The following is a 7,672-nucleotide window of genomic DNA, read 5'->3' as shown; positions in this document are numbered from 1 at the left end:
AATCTAGTGCTGCATCTCAGAGACGTGATCCGAAAGTTGAAGCAACAAATTCGCTTGGTGATACTTCGAGTGACTTGGATCAAGAAGAAATCACTATGGCAAATGCACAAACACTAAGGGAGTTGGCTGCTCCTGATTTAAATCAGCAGCCCGTATGCATTACTTTTTCGCATTTAAATGATAACACACCTTTCGAGTTAAAATCTGGTCTAATTCATCTTCTATCATCTTTTCATGGTTCATCAGTTGAGGAGTCTCATAAGCACTTACAGGAGTTCGATGTTATTTGCAGCAGTATGAAACTCCTGGGAATCACGGAAGAGCAGATAAAAATGTGAGCATTTCCCTTCTCTCTCAAAGACTCAGCAAAAGACTGGCTTTACTACCTACCTCCAGGTAGTATCACCACTTGGGAGCAGTTGAAGAAAAAATTCTTGGAAAAATATTTTCCTGCGTCTCGAGCTGCAAGTCTGAGAAAGGAGATATGCAGTATCAAGCAAAATCCAGGAGAATCGCTCTATGACTATTGGGAACGATTCAAGAAGTTATGCATCAAGTGCCCTCGACACCAAATAAGTGAGCAATTGCTCATCCAGTATTTTTACGAGGGGCTATTTTTTTAGAGACATGAGTATTATTGATGCTGCAAGTGGAGGAGCGTTGGTGAACAAGACTTTTCAAGAAGCGTGAGAGTTGATTGAAGGGATGGCTAAAAATTCATAGCAGTTCAGCACAAGAGAGGATGTCTCAATACGCAGAGTGAATGAGTTAGAAACATCCTTCATTCAACAACAGTTGTCCGATTAACATTCTTTGTTAGGTAATTAGCTGTAAGAAATACACCACAAGCCAAGGTGTATGGGATTTGTACTGCCATGGATCATTCTACAGAGATGTGCCCAATGATTCAAGAAGAGAGTGCAGAGTAAATAAACATGGTTGGTCATGCGCTCGCACCAAGACAGCCATACGACCCGTACTCGAACACGTACAATCCGGGTTGGAGAGATCAACCTAACCTCAGCTATGAAGGAAATAGACAATTGAATTTTGTGCCGAATAGACCACAAGGGTACCAACAGCAATATCAATCTCGCTCGCCACCACCTCCTCCAAGCTCAAGCCCGTCTTTAGAAGAAATGATGAAGCAACTAATTGCTAGTAATACGCAATTAATTACTAGTCAACAAAAGACGGAATCTGACCTACAAAATATAAGAAATTAGATGGGTCAGATGCAAGCGATGCAAGCGATGCAAAGTCAGATAAGTCAGATGGCAATATCAATCAACCGTCTGGAGTCTCAAGTAAGTGGAAAATTGCCGCCCCAACCTGAATTGAACCTGAAAACGTAAGTGCAATGATCTTAAGGAACGGGAAGGAGATTCAGGGGCCCGAACTTGCGACTTCAAAGGACAAGGATGAGGAAAAGATCGAGAAAGAGGTTGAAGAGGAGGACAGAAACAGTAAAAATCAAGTAGTACTCCCTAACCTAATCATTGAGGTTAAAACTAATTCGCCTCCCTTTTCTAGCAGGTTGGAGAAACCGAAAAAACAGGACAAGAAGAAAGAGATTTTGGAGGTATTCCACAAGGTGACAATCAATATCCCTTTGTTGGATGCGATCAAGCAAGTGCTAAAATACACTAAATTCTTAAAAAACTTGTGCATCAACAAGAAGGAGTTGAGGAGGGATGAGCATATTGTGGTAGGTGAGAACGTTTTAGCGATTTTACAAAGAAAACTACCACTTAAATGCAGAGATCCAGGTATATTTACTATCCCCTGTAAGATTGGACATTCTAAGATTAAAAATGCCATGCTCGATTTAGGGGTTTCTATTCATGTAATGCCTAAATCAATCTGTGATTCCCTAAATTTAGAACCTTTAAAAGAAACAGGGATAATAATTCAATTGGCTGATCGTACATTTGCTTATTCGGATGGGGTAGGTAAGGATGTTTTAGTGCAAGTAGATGGATTAATTTTTCCTGCTGATTTTTATGTGTTTTACATGAATGATAGAAGTGCCCCAAATCCATCACCTTTGTTGTTAGGTAGAACCTTCTTGAGTATTGCCCAGACTAAGATTGATATTAGTAAGGGTACTCTAATAATGAAATTTGATGGAGAAATAGTCTATTTTAACATTTTTGATACAATGGAACATCCTGTTAACTCTCATTCTGTGTTTGCCATTCATGCTACTAATCCCTCTGTGCAAGAATTTTCTGAATTCGATTGTAAGGATAAATTCAAAATTGCTGCGAACAAGTATCATGGGATGAAAGCACTTTATGAGGTGAAAAAGAGTAGAAAATTAAAGAAGATGGTTGCATTCAATGACTATTTGGATCCCAGAGAAATGTCGCTGAATGCAAGAAAATCTGAATTACATCCAGATTGAGGAGTGGTGTTTAATGTCTAGCAAAACACGTTAAAGAAAGGCGCTTTTTGGGAGGCAACCCAAATATTATTTTGTTTATTTTTCGTTATTCAATGCGTTAAATTTGCCCTTTCTCACTTGGTTACTGATTGATTTCGATATTTTCATCCACTATGACCAGGACAAGGAACAAGGCGTGCCCACGTCACAAGGGCACTCGTTAATTTGTAAGTCCCAACCTCATGGTCAGGAGACTTTTGCAAAACATGGCGTGCCCGCGCCATGTTAGTAAAACCTCAACATTTCACAACATTGGCAGGACGTGGAAACTTGGCATGCCCCCACGCAAGGAGTGCACGCGTTGATTTACAAAAAGTCATCCCCAGGATTAGAATACTTTTACAAAACTTGGCGTGCCCACGCCATATTTGAACAACCACATTTAAAAGAACAAAAAAGAAACTATTCTTTTTCTCTTTTTTCTTTCTTTTTCTTTCTTTTCTCCTCTTTTCCTTCTTTCTTCTTCCCCTTTTCCCCTGCTCTCCCTTGTTTCTCCTTCTCTTTCGGCCGCAAACCCTTTTGCCCACCGCCGCTCATCGCCCTCTTCACTCGACCATCGTTCCCACCTATCCCATAGTCGATGGAGACCCTCCACCACTTATTCGGGGAAGTTTCATTGTTCTCTTTATTTTATTTGCTCTATTACCTCCATTGAGAACAATGTCGGATTTAGGTGTGGAGGGGACAACTGTGGTACTAGTATTTCTAGTTTTTAGTTTTTAGAGGTTTTTCCTCTATTTTTCTTTCTTTGTTATTTGTTCTATTTTTCATTAATTTTTTTTTACTTTTATTAGTGATTGGCTCTTCTGTGACTACTAAGGTTTGATAATAGTTGTTGACTCTAATTCTACTATTGTCAAATTTTAGTAATAAAAGTATATCAAGTTAATTTGGTTGAATCCAAAAATATCTCTTTGGTGAATATCGATAATTTTGTGTCTCTTATAATTTTTGGTTAACTTTTCTAGGCATAGGGAATAACTGGTTGGCACTTTTATGTGAGTTGGTCCAATTATTAACTTTAGTTCTCCATGTTTGAAGAAATGAGGCTAGTTGCTGCTGTTTTATGTGATAGTTTGAGTTATGTTGCCTGGCTGTGATTAAAAGTTGGTTGTACTCCGCTAGTTATTACTGCTGAATAACCGGGGATTTTCACCAAAAGTGTTGATTCTCGCATCAAAAAGTGATAATTTCTATGAGTACGTGGTCATGTACCGATGGGAGTTGAGTAACCGGGTTCCTTCATCTGACAAATGTTGGAGTTCGCATCAAAAGGTTCTAATGGCTAGAGACTAAATCTATTATTACTATTGAAAAGAAAAAAAAAGAAAAAAATAGAAAAGCGTGATAAAAAGGTGTGAAAGTTGTATAGATATGTGCTTAAAGTCAATTTGCCGATCTATAGATTCAATGTTGAGATTTTGGTTAATAGTTGGACCATTTGCTGATAAATGCTGATCGACCATTCTTTTTTCTTAGAATAGTTAGCCATAAATTGGAGGAGTCTACGGTTTAGAAGCTAACCAGGGAGATTTTTTTGGATTTTAACCATTGATGCTTGATATGTGTTTTTCATGATATCTTGGCAATAAAGTAGATGGAGCAATAGCCATTATCAGGAATTGGAGTTTGTTGGCTATTCTCATGCTTGAGGACAAGCATGATTTAGGTGTGGGGGGAATTGATAAGTCACAATTTTATCATTTATTTTATAATTAATTTCCTCCTATTATATTACCACGTGTGCATTAATTGACGGATTCTACTCACTTTTGAAAATTTGTATTAATTGCAGGGAGTTGGGATAAAATATTGTAAAAAGGCACAAACAAGGCGTAAACAAGGGAATTTGAGTAGCAGTTAACAAGATGGAGACTAATTCAATTCAGTTTCCTTATCTATTAGAGAATATGCGTCAGACTTGGAGTAAAAGGAGGACACTTCCTTTCTTTTGGTAGTTTCCAAAGAAGGAGGAAGTCAAAAAAGACTAGAACTTCCTTTGTTTTTCTTTGGCTGGCAGCCGTATGAGGTTAGACAGCTAGGTAGATAGGAATTAGATAGGAGAATAGTAGACCATCTTTATTACTTTGACTTTTTGACTTTTCGTCTTATTCGGACTATTGTTCTTATTCCATCGTTTTTGTTTATCTCAATGGGAGACAATGGATGCGCCAATTTTCTCTACAAATCTGCGTGAGATTGACTTAACAGGGATGAACTAAATCCCTTTTTCTAGTCAAGGAACAACGGAGGTTTTGGTTAGGGATGGCAACGGGGCGGGGTTGGGGCGGGGGACCTGGCCTATTAATCCCCCCCGACCCCCGCCCCGTCCCCTGCCTCCCACTCCCCCCGCCCGCCCCCGCCCAGCCCTGCTTCCTCCGCGGGGGCACCCGCGGGGTTAATAAAATTTTGTTATAGTTAAATTTTAATAAATAATCAAATACTAAAATATCAACACATCATCAAGTTATTATTCATTGTAATTTTACAATTGAAATTCATAAAAACAATCAAACAAAAGTTATTTGAATACAATCCAACATGATGAAATAAATACAACTAAAATAGTCAAGTTTTCACTTTTGGTACAAATACAATCACTAATTCATTATTGTGTTTATGCTTTTTTTTTGAGAAAAAAGTGTTATTCTATTAAGTGTAATTAGAAATTTAGTATAAATGTATTAGTAAATTTAGTATAAATAATTAATAAATTCTATTAGTAGACATGTCTAATTATTCGTATCATTGATAATATCAATTATATTACATACACTAATATACATTATATAATACATCTAACTAATAATATCATTATCATAATTTTATAACTAATTAAATTACATATTATATATAATTGTATATATATATACTTTTTTTTTTGCGGGTGGCTACCCCCGCCCCGTTACTAAACGGGGGGAAAAAATTTCCCCTCGCCCCCGCCCCACCCCTCGCCCCAACTCCCGCCTCGAGAGCCCCCCGCGAGGCGGGCAACCGCGGGCACCCGCCTCCATTGCCATTCCTAGTTTTGGTTCATCTAAAAATTGTGAAATCGAATTAATTTTATTTGTTTCTCTTATTTACTAGTATTTGCATATTCTCTGTTTGTAATGTTTATGGTTGTTTTGTTAATTAAATAATCTGGGCCCGGACTTGAATTAATTTAACAACCTGATGTCAATTGAAGCATTAAATTCGTAATTGTTTAATTGCTGTGAAATAGTGACAACTGGCATGATTGGATTTGTGTCAAGGGAATATGCGGGCTAATCTAAAATAACCCTTGTAGTGTGTTATTTAGTTAGAATATGACTCCTCTAATATGTAAGGCAATTGGAGAATTAAATCTTACGGGCGTACCTAAGGTTATTTCCCGATTAGAGTAATGATTGACGAGCATACCTCAGTCATCGAAATAGTAAGGAGAAGTTGACTGTCATCGCTTGTTTGGCAGTTATAACTTATTTATTAGTTAATAATTGGAATTATCTCTGCATCGACGATCAATTAGTTGAACCATTGCTCAAATTATTTCTTGACTAGAGCTTAGCTATTGTTAATTTGGTTTTAGTAATTTGTCATTTAATCTTTTGTTGGCTATTTATTTTTATTCAAATCGTTTACTTATTGCCATTGCTATAAAAAATCCCCTATAACCTGAACTTGAGTAGAAACGAATTACTTCCAGTCCCTGAGGATACGACCTTGCTTGCCCTGTATACAAATTATAGATTTCTCGTGAATAAATTCTGGTATATCCGGTTAAGCAAACTCTTCGGAACCAGGGTGAATCAAGTAACTCATTGCACATCTAGAGTCCCTGCTCCAGTACTAGAATTGACACGAAACTACTTTATTGGCAGTCAGAGTTCCAAATGCCATGACAATAGAAGTGGAAAGATTTAGATAAGATCACCTCACAGGTTCTCGAAAAAAAACTTTCTTGTGGCTGTAAAGACTATGAACAATCAAGTCCAGCAGGCGACTAACCTGCAATTTGTCCAAAGTTATCAACTTTCAATACCCACATACAATCTCCAAACTTAACAAACCAAGCGACACTCAAACAGAGACCCATCAGACAATAGAATACAGAGTTGTCCAAACAGCCTACCAATCGAGTTGCTATCAAGACCAATAATCAAATCTTTAAAATTCATTCAATTTTTTTTTTCAGTCCAAGAATCAATATTTTCTTCAACAAACTAATAAATTGCTATGCACAACATTGCTCAACATCGCAAAATTCAAACTTTCTTATAATTTCAATCAATTCATTCTTTGTTGTATCAAATAGAAGAAAATCCACAGTCCAAAATCCCAAAAAAAAAAAAAAACTTTACGCCAAAAAAGAATAACAATCAAATTCAGAAAGATAAGTAGGGAAAAAAAACCACCTCAGCCTGGTATTCATGGATTTCCCCAGAGACCTCAGGAGCCTCCTTTTCAGCCATAGTAGCTCCCCCTTCACACTTAACCACCACTCTGCTTTCTCTCCTCTCTAGCTAGCTTCCACTTAAGCCCAGATGATTTTAACAAACTATTTCTCAACCCATTTCTAGGCAAAAAAGCACTTCCCAATACCCCTACTCTACTGTTCTTAGTCTCCACTGATGAAAACGGGGCCTTTTGATAAGGAAGTGAAGCCACAGAAGCAGATGTAACACTTCTGCTCAATACAGAGGCCATTATTTCAAAAACCCAGATGGGATTTTCACCTTCAACGTGTTTTCTTGCTTGTAGAAAGAATCAACAGCTTATTGACTACTGTTTACTCGTTAGTTAAGGGGCGTGAATTGCGACGGATGAGGCTAATACGTGACTGTGTGTTAAAACCCTTCCATATACTCTATTCCTAGACTCAATTATCTGCAATCTAGTAGAAAATTCAATAGGAAAACAAGGGAAAGAAAAAGCACTGGACAGAGAAAGCTAAGAAGAAGAATGAGGAATGGGAAAAACACATCTGGTAAAGAAGGCGAAGAAACAAGACCGACAAAAGAATAAGAAAAAGTAGCAGCTGCCAAAACTCTGAATCGGTGCTCTCAAAACCAAGAACAGAACGAAGAAGAGAACGAGAGGAAATTGCTGACCTCCAAAACGTACCCATCCAAGAGGGCCACGCGGACAGAAGCGAATTTCCAGCAGAGCCATTGCCACTGAATGACAAAAGACCAAAACGCCCCTCAAAGTCACAGCAATCATAGTATAACTGGTCCATTGTCC

The 7,672-nt window shown here is 37.8% G+C and overlaps 1 non-coding gene across 1 annotated transcript; it reads right to left on the bottom strand.

The window, feature by feature from the left end:
- Positions 1–467: 467 nt before the first annotated feature.
- Positions 468–574, bottom strand: LOC113772626. Its single transcript, XR_003468595.1, has one exon. It is a non-coding gene; the product is annotated as a small nucleolar RNA R71 (small nucleolar RNA).
- Positions 575–7,672: the final 7,098 nt, after the last annotated feature.

Source organism: Coffea eugenioides, chromosome 5 (assembly GCF_003713205.1).
Source record: "Coffea eugenioides isolate CCC68of chromosome 5, Ceug_1.0, whole genome shotgun sequence".
NCBI lineage: Eukaryota > Viridiplantae > Streptophyta > Magnoliopsida > Gentianales > Rubiaceae > Coffea > Coffea eugenioides.
This window is presented reverse-complemented; position numbering and strand designations above follow the sequence as displayed.